The 20,980-nt window shown below is 39.2% G+C and overlaps 1 pseudogene; it reads left to right on the top strand.

Moving 5' to 3' along the window:
• LOC134370493 (chondroitin sulfate proteoglycan 4-like) overlaps nt 1-20,980 on the top strand; it is a 50,641-nt pseudogene that overhangs the window by 11,599 nt on the left and 18,062 nt on the right.

Below are 20,980 nucleotides of genomic sequence, written 5' to 3'. Positions count from 1 at the left end.
AGAAATAACATTTGGACTCAGGTCTTCTGTTTCTCCATCCAGCATTCTGTCTACTGTACCGCATTGCTCAATAGCTCTGTTTCTTTTTAAACTTGTTTCTAGAATGCAGAAACAAGTTTATCATTTCAGAAAAACTATACCATCCATCACAATTTGCTCTGTGATTATCAGACTCAAACTACATGGGATAAAGATGTGCTTTGGAATTTTAGAGAGATTTAAAAAATAAGAATTTTATTTATAGCAATTTATTCATATTTTTAAGTCACATTTCAGCAAGTTGGTGATTTTTGTTGTTTTTTGTTATAGGTGGAAAATGAGTTGATTTACTATGTTCATGATGATAGTGAGAAGATTCTTGACAATTTCACCATCTTTGCAAGTAGCTCAGAGGTTGGAAAACAGAGTCTTCCCCAAACTCTTTTTGTGACTGTTAAATCTGTAAATGATGAAGCTCCAGTAATAACAGTCAATAGAATTCTCCAGGTAAGTAATGCATGCATTCGAGTTATCATGAGAACCTTAGGGCTACCAATTTGATTTTCATTTATGTTACTTGTAATGTTAAATAATAAGACATACGACCATATATATATAGTTAATATAGTCCTGCTGGTTTTAAATAAATATTAGTTATTTCCAGGACATTCTGTTGGGTTGGGTGTTGTTGGGAAACAATAAAGAATAACAATGGGCTATCTTCATATTTGCATATCTTGGGCAAGCACCACTCACATCATACTCCCTGTGTGATGGCCTTTTCACGTTAGGTTAGGAAGGTATATGCCCCTGGGCAGCTCCTGCTAGGCTGGTAGTGTAATTGTTAAGAGTGTGGGCTCTGTAGTAGACCAATCTGAGTGAGAGTCCTGGCTCCCCGCTGTTCGCTATGTGACCTTTGGCAAGTTATTTTGCCTGCTAATTTGCTCTCATTTGGGTGAGGGGAAATTGGTTTGAGGATTAAATGATAAAATGAGGTAATGCTTTCAGCCAGTGCCTGACAGACACTTTGTTAGCATTCAATAACTGGTAGCTATTATTACTAAAAAACTCCAAGGCCACACCAATTTTTGGATAAAATAAGACCACTTTATAGACATGTGTTGGTATTTCGCTGGTCCTGGGAGCTTCAGTTCCCCTTGGCTCCCTCTGAGACTCCCGTGGGTAGGTCTCAAGCACCACAGATAAGGGTCTCTTGGCTGCATAGGGTGTCCATTGTTTTGCTCCTCTCCTGATCTGGAGCCTTGAGGTAATATCTGCTATCGTGGCTTCTGTTACCCACACGATGGGGCTGAGGTGCAGGGAGCCTCCTGTCTCAGATGGTGCCATTTCCCGCCACACCAGCACTAGGAGCATCAATGCTGACAAACCCATGGTGACAATTTACACTCGAGTATCCCAAGGCTTTCATTTAATAGATTTTCTTGATTTTAACTTACCTTTACTTGCTGTCCCTTCTTCTGAGAATGTGGGTGTGAACCCACAAGACCAGCTTGGAGAATAGTTGTAACTATTACAATAGTAAGTGCCAAAATATAAGTATGAGCTACTGTCGTGTGCCAGGTACTGCTCTACCAGCTGTGATGTGTGCCACCATTTTCCTCATTAGACAGATGAAGGAACTGCAGAGCAGCTGAATGACAGGCTCAGGGCAGAATGACAGCTTGAGGGCTTGGTGGCTTGTACATGCTTCCTTCCGTGGTCTCCAGCAGTACCTGACACAGAAGAAGCAGGAAATATTGGTTGAAGGAATGAATAAATGAAAAAATAAACTGTCAATTCCCCCAGCACTGGCCCATGTTCTGTAGACCAGGCTTTTGTCTTGACTCTTTCTTCCTTTAGCATGTCTGTGTTCCTGGGACAATCCTTGGCCTCTCACACAAATGAGCCCCTGGTGGACTCATTCATCAGATATTTCCAGACATGGAAATCTGAATGTGTTCACCTTGAAATCTGGTTGGGACAAATACTCTTATGTACATATTTGGCAATTTCATCCTTGTTTATACCGCTCATGAGGGTAAATAATTAAGAATAGATTCTTTTCGAAGTTCAGAGGAAGTTGGCTGGTCAGAGGAGATGCAGAAAAAGTGGATGTTAAGTAAAGATCCAGTAGTTCCACCTGTGCTGGTGCCTGCCCGTGGATGGGAGGGAGCTTGAAAATGTGCTTGTTCATTTTCTGTTGTCACGTTGACTGTATTTAATGCCTGAGGGCCAGGGATGCTTAATATCTTGCAATGTGTGGGACAATCCTACAAAATGAAGAAATGTCCCACACAAAGTGTTGATAATATCCTGTTGAGAAACACCCTAGACCAGGAACTTGCAAATTACAGTCCATGGGCCTAATTAAGCCTGCTGCCTGCTAATTTATAAGGTGCACAAGCTAAGAATGGTTTTTATAGATAATCATTTTAAATCAATTTAATAAGAGGGAACACTAACTTTGAAGCCCACATAAGCAAAATGTTATCCCTCAAAAAAGAATTCTATTCCTGTCATCAGTATGCCTGTATTATAAAAAATTGTATTCAGCTATTATTATTAAATTTAAATTGCATCAGCAAAAATTTGTGGAAATTTGTTTTCTTTCTTGGTATGTTTGTACCTATATAATATCCTCAATTTTGCCTCATGGCCCATAAAGCCTAAAATATTTACTTTTTGGTTCTTCACTGAAAATATTTACCAACACCTGCTACAGACCAGCACTATTCAGTAGAACTCCTTTGTTGTTGTTTTTGGTGGCTGGCTGGTCAATAGAACTTTCTGTGATGATAAAAATGTTGGTATCTCTGCTGCCCAATATAGTAGACACTATTCACATGTGGCTAGGAAGTATATGAAATGAGGCTAGTATGATTAAGGAATGGAATTTTAAATTTCATGTAATTTTAGTTAGTTTAAATTAAATGTAAATAGCTCCATGTGCTTAACATTGAACAGTGAAAATCCATGTTTCACAGCGCAGGCTGGAGATGAGGGCCTTGAATTCTGGAAAGTGATTTGGACTTTATTTTGTGGTCATGGGAGAATATGCAGATATTTTCTGTCTTTCTGGAATGGCCGGGAGAATACAGAACTTTCAAAGCTACTTCACTGTCACAATGTTTAAAAAAAAACACATTGTATTGTTTTTTTCGTTTGAGTGATTGTCCTCTCTTCCTTCAGATAGCCGTTCATTCTTTTCAGCATAGATCCAGATTGCTTTTAAAGAATGTCTGCAGTTGTCCTGCCCCTGCTGTTTCTGAAGTGCATTATAATCATGGCTAAAGAATAGGAAATCTATGTAATAGTCCCTGATTGTCCATGTGGCTGAATTTAGTTATGGAACTCGAAGACCCCATCACAGTTTTTCATGAGTTTTGGCAATGTTGTTTAACAACCAACTAATGTAGATCAACTGATCTATAATAAACATTCATATATGGCGTATTATATGGTATATATACTATTTATATAAGTATACATGTATATATATAAAAATATTTTTATATGTAGTCCCTCAGTTAGAAAACAGGATCAAATTATATCCCCAACCTTGTTTTACAGGTGAGGCAGCTAAAGCCCTGGGAGCAGTGGAGGGGGCTAAGGTACTATAATGGGTTGGCTGTAGGTTCTCCTGACTTCTACTCTGAGAATCCTTTGACCCTGCCTTCTTCTCTCTGCTTTTTTGGTGGTGGGGTAGGGAGAGGGATTTAAAAAATTTTAACTAACAAAATGATGGTTGGAGCTGATGCTATTCTAACCCAATAGATGTTAAAGATTATTTTCTAAGTAGCAAGGATCTAGACCACCAGGTTACAGAATGGTGCAAAGATACACCACCTGTAGACTGTGGTTGATACAAACAGAAGAAGGATCTTTGGTGAGAATGGTGGCCAGGTTGGCGACAGGGAGGGACAGGGAGAAAGCGAGGAGAACAGCCAAGAAATATGAAGCAGTAAACCTTTGACCTTAATTTATAAAACACCCTAGGACCAATTAAATAACTGTGTAGGAATATCCAGGAGCCCACCGGGGGCTAATCTAGCTAGCAAATTTTGCATTATTAAAAATTGCTGGGTTTTTTAACGTTTGTTTTTATTTTTTCAAAACAATTGGATCTAGGAATAGCTTTTCAGGTGCTTTTAGTTATCGTAGAGCTTGGTTCATTACTCAGCCTCTACAATTTAAGTGAAAAATTAATAGTGTTTACATCTTTGGAACTCATCACTTTATCTTTTGGGTTTACTTCATGGTCATTTCCCAGGTGCCTGGGAATGGTATGTGCTGGCTACTCAAACTTGTAGGCCTCCCCTCTGTTTTCAGCTGATTTTCTCTGTCTCCCACAACACACTGAACTCACCTTCTGCAAAGTGATGTGAGAAGCAGGTTGTTGACGAGGGTATTTTAGGTGTCAATTATTATTAAATACTATTATAAAAGTTTGCATTTATTGTGTGCTTACTGAGTACTGAGCCTCTTCTGTAACTGTGTCATGTTCATAGCCCTCCAAAGGACTGGCTGTAATGACTACCCTTATTTATAAAATGGGATCACTGAGGCACAGAGTGGCCACAGGGAAGGTGAAGACTTGAAGCCACATCTGTCTGAATCTGACTCTCGCTGCCATACTCTGCCACTTTCCCCCATTATTCTTGACCAATTTGGGCTCTTTTGGTGTGTCCATGTTATTAAGAGGCGTATTAGTCCATTTCTGTTGCTTATAACAGAAATACCTGAAACTGTGTAATTTGTAAGAAAACGAAATTTATTGCTTATAGTTTTGGAGGCTGGGAAGTCCAAAGTCCAGGGAAGACATCTGGTGAAGGCCTTGTTGGTAGTGACTATGTAGTGACACAGAGTATCACATGGTAAAATGGCAGAAGCAAGAGAGAGAGACTGACCTCTTCACTGGCTCTCTTTTTAAAGCCCTCAGAACCATGCCCTGGCCATCATTAAACCATCAATGGATTAATACATTTGCTAAGGTACAGTCTGCACAATCTAATCACCTCTTCAAGGCCCCACCTTTCAATTAACAATAGGATTTGTCACTCTCTTAACACTGTCACAGTGGGGATTAAGTTTTTAATACATGGTACTTTAGAGGACACAATTCAATCCAAACCAAAGAGTATCTTTATTAGTAAGGAAAAAAAGCTCCAAATCTGTTGTGCCTCTTGCTGTGACTGATGTGGCTTTTATGGGAATAGTTTACAACAGTTGTATCAACATGTGTGGGGTTGCCCAGGAACCTCAGTAGAGAGTTTGGGCCTTTCGCTGTGTGATACAGAACTGCAGAATGAGAAAGATGCAGTGGACAGAAACAGGAGGTCAAAATGCAGAAAGATAGAAAAGAAGAGCTGGAGTTGGCTGGGGAAGGGGAAAACCAACAACATAGTAAACTCTTAGGCTTCTTTATGAATAGGAATTGAAGCCCCATTTGGTCTCAGCTTTCAGTTCTGAGGTGCACTCAATTATAAGGTACTCCATCAACTTAATAACAGCTATAACAGCTTTTAATATACATATATGTATATATGTATATATATACACACACATACATAAATATGCCTGTCAATGTAAGATGTTCAGAAACATTTAAATGTGAGAGTGAAAAAGCATACCCTAGACTTTGTCTCTTAGTCTCCATCAGGAACCATGGGGTTTCTCCAATGGTCTGCCCAGGCCACCTCCTTGCAACCTTGATACAAGGGTGTTTTTCTGAAGATAAAAAAGAAGAGTAGGTGGGGGCAGGGACCATTTCCTTTATTCTTACCTTATTCTCTGGCTAATCTGGATCTGGGCCAGAAAGGGCACAACTTTCCAGTTTTGATGTATGTATCATTCGATGGTGGCTCTTTCTGAGTTTGTTTGTTTATTTATCTAGTAAGAAACTTGTTCTCTGCCTTGCAGGTTTTGGATTGGGAGGCTGGAGTTTCAAGATTTGTAAACTTCCCATGTGAACTTCAGCAAAATCTCTCTGAACTTCACTTTCCTTAATAGCCAAACCATACGGAGGGGGATTGTTTTACGTGGTGATCTCTCAGTCCCTCCCAGTTCTAATGCGCTGTGATTTTATGACTGTAAAGCTTGCTTGCTATTGTCCGGCTGAAGCTGGACTAGGACAGGTGGAGAAACTGTAGAGCTGCCATTTTACGTAGGCAGATTCACTCCAGTCTAGACTAGGTGGAGGTTTTGTTGTGAGGCACCCTCCCACAAAAAATGCACTTACACGCCACTCATGCAGAGCAGGGCAGTTTATTCACTCTAGCTGGCCAGCGAACATCTCCCAAGGAGCAACCAAGGAAGAGTGGCATCGAACTTTGGTCTTGTGGGGTTTTTAAAGGCAAAAACTACATCCCGTTGGCACACAGGTTTGTCCAGGTGCACAAAGCAAGCTAGGGAGCTAGGTCACAGAGGCCGAAATGAGCTGTTCGAGCAATCAAGTGTACAAGTTTTCATTGTGTGTGGTTCCTGTTCGCTTGTAATAATTCACTGTGTATGGCTCCTGTTTCTATGCAATGTTTTTTGTTTCTATGAGAAGGTCAATCGTTTCTCATGCAGAAGAGGGGGGTAGTCTGCAGGTCAGAGAAGGGGCAAAATGGAGTTACTTAGGTTAAGCAAGCAATTCTACAGAAGCAGATAGCGTTGTTATGAGGGTGTAGGGAGCTCTATTTCAGTTTTACATTTAAGAGTAAACCATTTCTCTTCTCTTTGAGAAACATATTAATAGTTTTGGTTTTAAAGTCAGTGTGTGTAAAATCTGAAGATGAGCAGGTACTACTGTGAACATGATAATTAGTCATGTAAAGATGTAGAAGAAGTTTTGATAGGACTTTCTTGATTGTTTTAAAATGGAAGAAATCTGAAGAATTTGCTTTTTTAATTGTAGGCAATGGTCATGGTGTGCTATTCAATGAGTCTTCTCATACCAAGGTGTTTTGACTCATTTGCCAAACAAATTTTTTTCTTTTGTTTAAATTATGACAGTTATGAATAGAGCCTTTTTGTATTTTATTGACTTCTAGTCATACGGTACAGAATTTAATAAGAGGGCTTCTCTTTAAGCACAGATATATCACCTCCTCTGGAAAGCCTGATTATATTATGGCTCCCCAGGCTTCTAGATGTGATGTTCCCAAAGAGACCTTCCCTGACCTCCCCAGCAGAATTAACACCATGCCATTCTCTGTCCCTGGACACTGCTTTCTTCTTTTTAGTGCTTACCACTTTCTGATATTAAACAAAAAAACAATCTGTTGTCTGTCTCCTCGCATAAATGTAAATTCCATCTGGAAGGGATTTTACCTGTCTTTTCCCTGTGGTGTCCTCAGTGCCTGGTACAGTAGCTGGCACATTTTAGGGGCTCAATAAACATTGAACGCCTACATGCCCTCATAGAGCTTATGTTCAGTGGGGATGACAATAAAATTATATTATAAATGGAGTGATGATCTGCTGTATTTTTCTTCAAGGCAGTTAAGGTGATAGAGAGTGGTTGGGATTACAGAATACTGATATTGCAGAGGGTGGTCAGGGAAGGTCTCTCCAAGGAGGGGGCATTTGCATGGAGGCCTGTGTGTCAGGGGTTTTCAAGACCTCCCCCAGGTTCACTGATTTGTAGGATCTGTAGGATTTAGCATACTCATGGCTAAGATTTATTATAGTGACAGATATCAAGCAAAATCAGCAAAGGGAAAAGGTACATGGGGTAAAGTCCCTAGGAAACTATGTCAAGCTGTAAGAGTCCTTTTCCAGTGAGTCACACAGGATGCATTGAGTTGCTCCAGCAGTGAGTCGTGACAACACATGCAAAGGGCTCTCTACCAGGAGAGCTCATTAGAGACTAAGTGCCCAAGATTTTTATTGGGGGCTGGTCAGGTAGGCATCCTCTGCCTAATATGTAACGAAATCCCAGACTCCCAGCGTAAACCACATTGTTGGTACAGTTTAGACATGGTGAGCCACTCTTATCATTTAGGAAAAGTTTTATCAGTGTAGGAAACTGTTTAACATCCAAGGTCCCAGATGCCAGCCAAGGGCCAACCTTGCATGTAGGCTTTTCTAAGAAAAGGCAGTTTTAGGCTGCTACATTAACTCTTTTCTGAATAAAGGTGGAGGTGGGGGAGAGGAGATTAAGTGATTCAGTCATATGAATATTAGTGTGAAGAACATTCCTGGCAAAGGGATAATTAAGAGCAAAAGTTGTGAGTCTATAGTGGGCCTGGTGTGTTTGAGGATGTAGAAAGCTCAGAGCGACTGAAGCAGGTGGAAGGAAAAGGAGAGTGATGATATTAGGTTCCATGGTGAGAGTTGATTTCTGGGAATAGGACCCCCGCAGCATCAGGCAATTTTGTTCCATAGTCCTTCTAGAAATAATGATGGTGAAGCAGATCAGCATTTACTGAACCCCTGCTGTGAGTCAGGTTCAGTTCTAAAAGTATCACATAAATGATTAAATAGTTTCTCATTTAATTCTCTCAGTGTCTCAAAATAAAATGAGGAGGATTACATTAGACTTGGGGAATGGAAAGGTTAAGTCACTTGACCAAGGTCCTACAGTCAGTAAAACAAAGAGTGGGGTTTGAGCCCAGGTAGTCTGAGCACAGAGTGCACACTCTGCTATCCACAATGGGAATGATCAGCAACAATGTTTTAAAACTGCAGGTTGCAAGCTATGAATGGAGATGTGAAATTAATTGAGTGGGTCAGACCAATATTTATAAAAAACAAAACAAAACAAATAAAATAAAATAAGTAGTATCAGAATGCACTGTGTATAATGAGGGTAGATATTGTTTTGTGAGACTTTTGCTTCAGTTATGTATAAATAAATGTATTGGATTTTAGACACATACATACAAATATACATATGTATACTAGGTTTCTGTGTAAAATGTATTCCCTACTTCAGGTGTTAATCAAAAAGCACTGTAAACTACTGATCTAGCAAAACTACATACTTTTATATGTGTGAATCACTTTTTTTTTTCATTGCTCTTCCTGTTTCTGGGAGAACCTGTCCTTTTATGGGTTGAGTCAAGTCCCAGGACTTCATCTATTGAAACGTCTATCCACCAGTACACCCAGTAACTGGTACTATAGGGCTGTAACAGAACTAATATAGCCAATGACAGAATTGATACAGCAACCCACCCTGCTCCTCAAATACCCCTTCATCAGGATACTTTAGGACACATAAGAGGTCCCTGTGTTTCAGGGAGGGGAGCCAGATTTTTGCCTTCAGCTTTGAAGTCACCCTGTGACTGCTCATCATAGCATGGGGGCATTGCCTGCCAGGTTAACCCTAACTGCCCATAACCATGCCCATCTGCCTTGTTCTTTTCAGCAGGAAAGGAGGTTGGGATGGAAGGAGGAGGTACACTGACTTCAGACCAGCTGATTCACTTTATATACTGGTATTGTGGCCCAAAGTCATGGTGATGAAGAAAGAAAAAGAATAAATCATAAAATTTTATATATTCCAAGAAAAGGGAATTTTGATGACAGCATATAATCACAATATTGCTTTCTTGTTATATATAATATAACGTAAATGAAATTGCTGTAAGGATTTTGGAATAATGATGTCTTGTGCACTGAAATTTTATGATGTAATCACAATGTTGATTATCAATCTCAACATAATTTAGACTTGATGAAAAAGAGCCAAGAGGCAGCCAGGAATTTGTCTTGCTAATTTTGAAAGCCTGTGTAGGCAGTTTAAAGACATCCTTTTACTTTTTTCCCTAATTTTTAAATATTGAATTGTGATATCTCTGTCTTATCTACCATAATATATAATAACAATGACAAATGAGCATAGAAAACTGCCTGGAAAGACATTGCATGTGTTGGACACTTTGCAGGGTATTCTAGTGAATTGGTAACCTTTAATAACATTAAAGAATTGCCACACATCAAGGTTTTTAAACTTTTTTTCTGAAAGCTAATGTATAAAGCATATGCATTTTATCAAAATAGTAGAGCCATGAGAGTGCATTTTCCATTAACAATTTCTCCAAAGCTATGTAACTAGTTATCTCTTTCCAGGCAAAGTTTCAAATTTAGGGAATTATTTCAGACAGTAACTTTTCCCCCCCTAGATTTCAGATCATAGCAAACAGTAATAATAACAACCACTTACATAATCATGATAGCTAATACTCACATAGTACTTACTCTGTGCCTGGCATTATGCTAAGCACTTCATAATTACTCATTGAATCTTCAACAACTCCACAGGATATTTTTATTTTAAAGATGAGGAACTTGTGGCACAGAGAGGTGTAGATGCTTCCCCAAAAGTGGGGGTCGAAAGTGAAGAGCCACTGGAAGGCAGTAAGCAGCAGAGCTAGGATGCAGGTTTGAGCTTGTAACCACAGTGCCTCCCGCTCCTTCCTTCACAGTTACAACAAAGAAGCCCAAGGACCTGGTGAATTAGATAATGCGAATAGCGCTCTTATTCCCACTTAAGACGATGGAATTAAAGCTCAAGAAGTTAAGTGACTTTCCTAAAATATCAAAGTTAGACAGTGGCAGAGTCTGGAGCAAAGGCAGTTCTAAGTGAGAATCCCATAAGGCCTCCAGATGCTGTGCTGTCCCTGATTTTTTAACCAGAGTTTTCTCAAGACCTTCAGATTATCCTCCATGACCACTCACTCTCCTTACTTGTAATCAAGGTCTTGAGGAGGTGGCAAGAAGGGTCATCTGCAGTCTATTCGGAAGAAAGAGGTGGGAGTACGGGTGATAGAACCACTGACAGCACCTCAGACTCTGGGTGGGAGTTTAAAGCCAGAAATCTGAATGTTAATCTCTCTGTCCCAGCATTTCAAATACACTTTTTTCTCCTGGAGGATGAAAACAGCGTTTGCTTAAGCCACAGGACTTTCAGCTGATCTCCAAGTCCATTCATTGGTACGGGAGATCATTTGAGTGCTGACAAACTGGAATTAGGAATTGGAGTTAGACACCTCAGGTCAATCCTTTATATTTTACTCTGAGATATATTCTACGAAGTACTTTTGTACTCAGGCATGACCAGTGAATTTCGTGCATACCTGATAAAATATATTTGTGTCCACAAGGGGGCTTCATTTTCCTATTTTTCAAGTTTCTCTTTCAGTAATTCTGTATATTTTCTTTTGTTGTTTTTATACTGAAAATAGAATCATTTGCTTGCTTTTGATAAGTACTTGTCAACACTAAAAAGAGTATTGAGACCTAGGCACAGTGGACTAATTAGGGCAGCAAAGTCTGAGATGACAAGTGAAGACCTGGGGTGGGGTGGGTGGGGGTTGCTGCAATGGTGGGATAGTGAATTCATGAGCATAGCACATCCCTCCTATGAGACTCAAAACAAAGTCAGTGTTTTAAAATATTAGGATCATAATTAAGATTAAATTGTATCATAATTAAGTTTCTAAATCCCGTTAACCTCCTCTAAAAGCTAAAGGTGAATTAAAAAAAAATAGTATTCCAGGTTCAAGTGTTAATTTTTTCAGATGTTTAGTCCTTGAAACATTATTTCTTGGGCTTTGGATCACTTTTAAGTCTCAATTCAAGGTTGGGGTTTTGTTTTTCTTCTTCCCACATATCTGAAGTTTCTGTTCCTAAGCCCTGGGCCCTAAATCAGGCCTTCCCTGAAGCAATAGGGCTATGAATTGAACTAAATTTGGTTCGAGTGGAAATGAAGACCTGAGGTTACTAGCTCTTGTTTTGAGTGGCAAGTTTTCCATTTGTTTTGGAAGATGGTGTATTCTAGAGTCGTGAGGGGAGAAAAAGCTGTGTTCACAGTGGAATAACTACAGTGGAAAACATGCTTTGTCCAGCTTTCATGTGCACGGTGTTGGAAAAAATGAGTGTCTACAAGTCACAGGAAGAGAAATGGCAGCACATTTCCAAATCAGTTTGAATTTCTGAAGAAATAAGGATAAAATATGTAGATGGATTTAAAAATGTAAAAAGTGAAAAACTGGAATGAGCGGGCCTGGAATTTTGTTGAACAGTGCAACTTGCACATTTTATAGAAACTGTAGCCTTTCCACGGTTAAATGAAGGCCAAAGCCTTATAATTTGAATATTCTATTGGTTAGCACTTCTGGTTGCTATTTAAAAGTTGATGTCCTTAGAGCTTACTGCTGAAAAATCTTCAGTGGGTATATTCCAAATGGCAAGATATAGGAGCATCTGTTGAGAGCACAATCATTAAACAGATGAACTACTCACCCTGAGTTTTGAAGGAATGCTGTGGGATTCAACAAAATCTGCAGTATGTGTTATAGTATAGCCTCAGTAGTGGTAATCATCATACTCTGAATGACTTTAAGTAATATTAAAAAATTGCATTCATCCTTAGAACCAAATCTTATGAGAATATGGGTGACATAAAGCTAATATTTATTGAATGCTTACCATGTGCCAGATAAAGATGTTCTAAGCACTTTACATATATTAAGTCTCTCAGTATACATAATGATGCTATCATTCCAAGTTTACTGATGAAGAAATTAAGGCACAGGCAAGTTAAGAGATGTGCCCAAGGTCACATAGCAAGTAAGTGGCAAAGAAGTGACTTGAAACAGACAGTCCGACTGGACTGGATAAAGCCAAAGTCAAGTGTTTCTGAACAACCTGAAAATAATTTCAAAAGAAGAATTTTGGGCAGTAATAATCATGTGCTGCTCTTCAACACAGTCACTTGAGGAGTTAAACATCCATTTGGATATATAAGTTCCAGTGTGTATGTGCATGCATTTTCGCATATGTGCATATATAGAGTGCGTGGGTATTTATTTATGTACAACTACTTCATGATCTCAGCTGTTAGTTTTCAAAAAGTGAGGAGATAATTCACAAAAGAGTTTTTTCTGTGGTATCAGTAAGTAGTTGGAAGGAATCAGAATGGATTTTTATCTTCTGGCCCATCATGCCTGATATGAAAACATAGGAATCCTGTGTATTTTCTCATCTCCCTGTCTAAAACACGGTTTAGTTATTAGATGGTGAGTGGGCATGGATCGTTATATCATAAACTGCCTGTTCTAGTGAGGAAAATAGCTCCTTTTAGCTGGAGAGATAATCTACTAAATTATTTAGGGCTGAATTTTTAAACAAGTTGGTAAAAAGCATAGAAGATAATAAGGTTCTAGTCAGAGAGCAAAGAATGACACATAAGCTCAGAAATGTGTATAGTTTCTGTGGGTAAGAAAAAAACGTATAAAAAGTAAATGCAGATAGAAATATGCAAATAGAATTAGTGACAAAACCACTCATTTTTAGTGTTAGTGAAATGTCATGTGACTACATGATTATAGAAACTCAAAACAGCCTAGTTCCATCAGATGTGGTTCAGTGTCCAAATAAATATCTTAAATCCAACAAGTTCAAAACTGAACTCCTGATTTTACTCCCCACATCTCCCCTGCCTGCAGCTGTCCTTATTTCAATTGGCGGTGGCCCTGTCCGTCTGTCCAGTCGCTGAGGCCCGCGCCATGGCCTCCCGCGGCCTTCCCTAAGCACAGCTAATCGGCCGGAAGCTCTGTTGGCTTTACCTTCAGCAGACGCCCAGAATTGTTTGCTTACTTCTTGCCACTCTCTTCTCTCATCCCTCTTCGGGATTATTACATTTGCCTCCCACCTGGTGTCCTGCATCTGCCCCGGCCCTCGCACAGACTGTTGGCACAGAAGCCAGAGGATTCTGTGAAGACTCGAGTCAGACCTGCTCACTCCTCTCCCGAAGCCCCACAATGATTCCCCATTGCACTCAAGGAAAAGCCAGAGTGGCATTCAAGACCCCGCATGAGCTGAACTTCTGTTACATTTTTCATTCACCTCCTCTTACTCATCATCTTGCTGCTTCTGCTCCCGCCACACTGACCCCTTTGCTGGTCCTCCAGCAGATGGGGCAGCTCCCTTGAGGGCCCTCCCCTAGACATTCACAAGTTCACGTCTGCCTTACAGCCTGTCCTCAAACTAGCCTCCCGTTTAACGTTGCCCACTTCTGAATTCACCTTATCTTGCTTTTTTTCTTTTTTCACAGTGCTATGACTTTCTCACACACCACATAATTCATTTATTATGCCTGTTCTTTCTTCTCTGTGTCCTCTCATCTGCTTCTACTGGAATGTAGGCTCCATGAAGACAGGACACTTTGTTTTGTTTACTGACGTTGCAAGCACCCAGAACATTGACTGGAACACAGTAGATGCTGAACAAATGTTTGATGAATTGTTGAATTAAGATGTTTAGGCAATGGAAATAGATTTTAAATGTAATTGGAAAACAGGAAATATTGCTCAGATGCAATTGTAGGTGCGAGCTATCAGCATAGCAAACTTTGCAAGGCCATAGGAACCAGACACTTGTTTTCCTGCAAGATAGGAGGGTAAAGAGAAGAAAATAATGTGCAGTGTGTGTGTGTTTTCTCTCAGCTATTTAAAAGCTGCTGAAATTATTTGCTTCTAGAAGTGCTGAATAGAAATCCTTAAATCAACCCTATGAGGTAGGTTCTGTATCCCTGCAGAGTATTTAGCCAGATACACAGAAGGTGCTTAGTAACCATCAGCTTTTATTGTTATCATACTTTGTATAAAGGCACATGCATTTTAAATAATTAATTTGAATAAATAATTGCAACTACTATTTTTTAATCAAAACCTTATAATCCTCATAAATTAAACAACACTGCATGCCTTGCATTTCATCTGGCATTTAATTATGTGTCTGTTTTGAATTAAGAAACCTCATGCTTTAAAAACTCTGGCAAATTGATTTAGTTTTTAAATCTTTGTGCAAGAGGTTAGGGTGTCATAGCTATCTAGTTTACTAATGTGGTGTGATTGGAATTGGTCCTTGAAAGATCTGTTGTCCTCTTCTTCTTAAGGTGTGGGTGAATTCTGTCACTGAGATGGCCAGTGGTGACCTCTGTGCAGAAGATGGGGACTCCTCCCCACAGGACCTGGCCTACTGGGTCACTCCACCAAGTAATGAGCATTTGGCTCTCAGGTCATTTCCTGGCCAAAGCATCCAGAATTTCACCCAGGCTCAAATTAATGAGGGCCAGCTAGCATGTTTGTACACACTAGTACGTCATAGAGAAAATGAATGTGAAACTAAAATGTGTTTCAATCAGTGGTTAATGTGATAGTCATACCTGAGAGCTGCGGACTGAAAACCACAAGCCATCTAAAAACTTTCCATGCCCTATAATTTTTGAAAAGGTGACATGTTTTACTAAGGCTAATTATAGCAAACATTAGAGAGTACAGATAACTCTCATGGGGCTTACTCAAATTGTAATGTAAGGTCATAAGCTTCTCCGAGAGCTCTTTCCTTACCACCCACTAAGATAGCATCTCTTCTCTGTCAGTCTCCATCCCTTTTCCTGACTACCTGACCTGATAGTATAGATGGATTTGGACATGTATTTGTTGTCTGTCTTTGCCACTAGAGTATAAGCGCTGTAAAGGCAGGCCCTTTGTTTTCTTCATTCTTGAATGCTTAGCACCTTGAACAGTGGCTGGAACATAACAGGTGCTTAATAAAAATTTGTTGAGAGAATGAAATAACATCGAACACCTATTATGTACCCAGGTAATGTTCCAGATGCTAGGGACCCATGAGTGAGCAAAACAAACAGATATTTGGTCAGTGAAGGAATGAATGAACGAATGAATGAGTATAACTGTAATTATGAGACCCTAACTTTGACAGGCTTTTTCTTCTTCCCCAGTTCATCAATAAATCAATAAGCCAAACAGCCACTGTGAATCTGTACAAGGTGACCCACTGCTTTGCAAGGGTGCCTGGCTGAGTTTCCGGGCTGCCCTGATCAGTGGACCAAGAGGGAAGTGGGCCATTCCCAGCCTGCAGTAGATGATGATGATGGAAGCATGAGCCAGGACGGCATGATGGAGAGCTAAAAAGCCATATCTTTTCAGTTATTTTAAATCATCCTCTTTGAAAATATAGTAAAGAAAATAAAGATAAAACATTCTAAATCCAAACATAGCGACTTTCTGATTATTTTTGCAGGTAATCCAAAGAATCCCTAAAGCATCTGAAAATAATTTACTATGTGTATGCTCTCCTCTAGTGGCTCCAAACCTGCAGCCTGGGACCCATGGGGATTAGTTTTATTGCAGTGGGATCCCAAAGCTACCCACATATGGACTAAAGTGCTGTTTCTAGACACACGTGTGTGTTTCCATTTTTTAACTGTGTGCAGATGTGCTAATCAATAAAATGCAATTCACTTAAAGAGGCACTGAATTGATAGGAGGGTTCTGTCAGTTATGTGTGTTTTTTTTTATTAGTAGGTACCAAAAGCCCAAGTATTATTAGGTGAGGGCTTAGAAAGATTTTTATTTTTATGAAAGAATTATATTTTCGAAGTTGAGAGAACTGCTCTACAGACTTGCATGAGGGAAAATTTGAATTTCTAAAGCTGTACCATCTACAATGGAATCATTGACTCTTCACCACCTGTCAGGCACTGCAGGAGGTGCGGTCACGTCATCCATTTCATTTTATCTTTAGAAGTCCTCTGAGCTATAGGGAGTAATGGCACCATTTTTGAGATGAGGAAACTGAGGCTCAGAAAGATTAGGTTGATCTGACATTAAAAATGGGCTTTCTCCACTAGCTACCACCCATTGAAAGGCAGATCAGGTTGAAGTACTGAGATTACTATTTGCCATGAATGAGTGAAAACAAAAATTCGCTCTCTTGATTTATTTGTCAACCACCAGGTCAATATTTGCTTTTGGTGAGTAGAGAAAATAATTTCTCCTAAAAAAGCAGGAACGAGAGTTAAAGGCAAGCTCTATATCAGTGCTAATCCATTACATTTTCTAAATGGACATGAGGGCAAGATAATAACCCTCAAAGTGGCTGGAGCCCAGCTGCAGAGGAGTCTTTTGCTGAAACCAGCTGGTTCTCCCCTGGTACATCTGTCCATCATCAGTCCCAAACAAAGACTTAGGTTTAATTAGTCTCTCTTAGCATTTTATATTTGCAAAGTGCTCTGCCATTAATCTAATTCATTATTCCACATAACAACTTAAGTAGGTTGATAAAACTAAGATGTGGGAGGCTAAGTGATTTATTTAAGTCACCCTTCCGAAAGTACTGTTGGGAAATCTGAGATTGTGCAATAGAAAACCCACAGGTCAACTCCACTTTGTATTTCTCTCCTTACCTTTCTTTTGTCATAATTAGTCTGTTAGGGCACACCCCGTGCCATAGTCTATATTTGTTTTGATATAATTCCTTTGATCCCATTTTTATTTTGTTTCTGGATACATAAAGTTTTCAAAGTGTCTTCATTTCATGTTTCATTAAATACAATATTCAAAGTGCTATTTCTAGAAAAACAAACACATGAAAAATAACATTTGAGTATGGACCCTTGTTCTGAATTAGGCAAGCTCAGACTTCTCTCTCTCTCTGTTGTTTTTTTTTTTAATGGTGACATTTGAGTGTACTGGAAAAATTTTAACAGTCTGTAACCTTTTTTGTGTGTGTGAGGAATCCGAACTCTCAGGATTTGCTTAGAAAACAGGGACTTGAGACACAGTCAAGCCATCAACCTACATTTTATTAAATTATTTTATTAAGGGAGTACTTGTATGTGATTGCAGAGTCTAACCATTCCTCCTTTGTTCCTTGCCACATGTCACTGAGGGCAACAATGATACTCATTGCATGATGCAAAGACCTCTGGGCCTCCAAAATTACTACTGGATGCATATTTTCAAAGGGTGAGGGGAATGTGAACACTGGGCTCTCTGCATAGTGATCTTGCCTGGTGATTTATGAGCCAGATTGGTAAAGCACTCTTGGGAACTAGATCAATAGGGTCTGTCTCTGTTTCATCTTTGCACATAAGTTAATTTCTAACTTTGCTGGTATTACTAATCCCTTGACAGAAGTGTGGGAGTGGAATTTTCTCCTTGCAGAAATTTAACAAAAGCAAGGCTGGGTCTTTCCTTGCCCTTCTCTTTCCCTTCTTTGAGGAATTTGAGATAGATAAATAATTAGAAGTGTGGCTATTTGGTGGTGGTGGTGGGACTTAAATATTATTTATTTCCCCCAATTTTGATTTGCAGTATTATCAATGTTTCAGAAATTACTAGGGTATGTGAGTGTGTGTGTGTGTTATATATGCATTACTTTTACTGGTATAAATTGATTTCAAAATAATAAAATGCAGGTAATGAATGTTTTTAACATTTAAATAATTTCTTGGAGATAACTTCTTTGCTTTCTTTGATTTAGAAAAAATTTTAATGATATTGTTTGATTCCATTTATATGTAATGTCCATAGGCACAGATAGTAGATTAGTGATTGCCTAGGTCTGGGGGAGAGGGGTAAACTTGAGGGGAGATAAGAAGTGTCTGCCAACAGGCACAGGGTTTCTTTTCGGAGTGATGAAAAAAAAATTTAATTGATTGTGGTGATGATTGCACAACTCTGTGAACATACAAAAGCCATTGAAATATGCATTTTAAGTGGGGAATTATATGGTATGTGAATCATATCTCAATAATTTTCTTTCTTTTATTATGTCACGAGATGGGGAAAATCTGCATTATAGACCTATATTGATATTGTTTTGTGTCTTTGACAGTATTTGTTATGGTGAGCTCAGTGACTATAGTAGCACACTCTCAAATTAATAAGGGGTGTTTTGCAGGGGAGCAGGTGGGAAAAAGGGTGAAACTGGGTGGCTTCTGCAGAACAACCGAATTGACCAGAGTCTAATTTTTTCTTTTGAAGGAGCAATGTCAGGAGGCTTGAATTTTCAGGTTACTGATGGTTTGAAATTTGCAGCTGGACAAATTTTTAGCATCATGATCTGGGCTCTCTCTGATCATTAGTTTAGAAGTAAACAGAGGACTGAGCATCTTTCCAGGTAGGATTTTAACTTAAGTCAGTGTTCAGATTTAAGTGTTTCTCTGTTTAGAAACATTTGGCGTGGTATAAAATATCATCTTTTATTGTAGGATGATGCCAATAACATTTCCTAGAAAGAATTTGCCAGCAATTCCCAGAAAGAATTCTCTCTGCAGGAATTTAACAAAAGCTTCAAGGCGACCCTCCTCTCTTTCCCCTGTCCCCCTCCTCAGAGGAGGGCCTGCTGGTAAGGGGGTGGGGCAGGAATCACTGAAGTGGCTGTCTGTCTTTACAGTCCATGTGCACTTACCCCTACTCTCTCCTTGGGGTCCTTAAAGAAGCAAAGAGAGCTAGGCTGTTAAGTGACCATCTAGTTTTACTTTCTTGGGAATTTCTTACCTTAAATATAAAAACCCTGTGCACAAGGGGACTGTTGGGGACTTCAGTGAGCACTTGCTTTGGGGCCCTGCAAACTCTGGACTGCTCTCTGTCAAGAAACTCAGCCTGGCTGATGTGCAAAGAGCTAAGGGAGCTTCTCTGGATCAACCACACCCTTATCACAGGGATGGGGAAAGATTTACCTAATGGCAGGGATAATAAAAAAGGAGAAAAAAAAGTTGAATTTGTTATATCCTCCACAAAAAAGTACTGAGGTGGACACAACAAAGGAAATGAAAAAATTTCAACATGCCCCGGATGTTGGAAAAAAACAAAACAAAACAAAACACTAACCCTGTGCATTGTACTTGTTTAGATTATATGAGTTACCAGTAAAACATAGATGGAGAAAGACACTAATAATTAATCATTAATAAAATTTTTAATGATGGTCAGACTAGCCAGTTGTTCTCAACCACAGGGAAGCTTTTAAAAATACCAGTGCCTGGGCCTCACATTATACCAGTTGAATAGGAGTCTCTGGAATGAGGCCTGACATCATTTTTTAAAAGTCCCAGTTGGTTCTAAAGTGGAGCAAGGATTGAATCCATAGGGCTATTCACTGTACTAGTTCTTTAATCCCTCCAAGCACACGAGGTAGGTGATACAGTCACAGGAAACTGGCAGGATTAGTGGCTTAAAGAGAGAATGTAGGTTGGCCATGCCACCAGTAAGTGGTGGAGAGAGCTCTCATACTTCTATAAGAAACACAGAGAAAAACTTTTTGTTGTAACTATTTTTTTTAAAAAAACCTATTTTTTGGAGAAATTAAAAAATTTTTTATTTGTTTTAATAAGCATTTGAATTCATGAAAAGAAACTTTTTCAAAAAACAGTGAAAGAAATGCTAACCAAGGTTCTTCTAAAACCTTTTTCTGTCTTGGAACTTTTCTCTGAGAATAAGTGCTGTGCTTCTATCGACTTTTTAAAGGCCATTAGGGTGTCATTTAGTATCATTTTTAAAAAGCAAACTACTACACCCTAGTAATCTGAAAAATACAGTAATCTATTTTAAAAGTTTCCAAAATTGGGTAAATCTGGTTGCTACAAAAAATTAAGTACCTTTTATTTATTCTGGCTAAACTGATTCTGGTTAAATAATTGAAGACAGTTATGTTAAAGGACACATAATCACTACAGTTTGGAAACTTTTGAGTTTCTGGTGCTTGTTTTACTGAATATTAGTTTGGCAAGAAAAGTATATTGATGTAGCCAAAATTCCCTTGTCACGTTTGTTGAACTATGCAAAACATAGTTTTTATAGCTCTCTGTTTAATATTTGGGCACAGCCCTAATTAACTTTCTCCTTTCCGTTTTCAACGTGCTCTGCGTCTGTCCTGACCTTGCCTCCCTGTGTCTGAGAACGCAGGTCAGCACCATAGGTCAGCAATAGTTCAACTGACCAGGACTTGCATGTTATACTCAGATCCCAAAGTGGGCTGCTCCTTTTCCTGAGCTCCCCCTAGCACGTTAGCTCTGTGGGTATTATTGGTTTCTGTGTCACCCTCTATCCCCACACTGTGACTTGTTTCCTGCTCCAGCTCCTGGCCAGTAGGAAGAAAGATAGATTTTCACATATATTTCCATTAGATGGTTCTTATAGTTGATAAAATCTCAACTTGGGTGGGCGTGGAAATGAGAACTGTTAAATCACATATT

This window comes from Cynocephalus volans, chromosome 2 (assembly GCF_027409185.1).
Source record: "Cynocephalus volans isolate mCynVol1 chromosome 2, mCynVol1.pri, whole genome shotgun sequence".
Classification (NCBI taxonomy): Eukaryota; Metazoa; Chordata; class Mammalia; order Dermoptera; family Cynocephalidae; genus Cynocephalus; species Cynocephalus volans.
The sequence above is the reverse complement of the archived record's forward strand: the minus strand, read 5'-3'. Positions and strand labels throughout refer to the sequence as shown.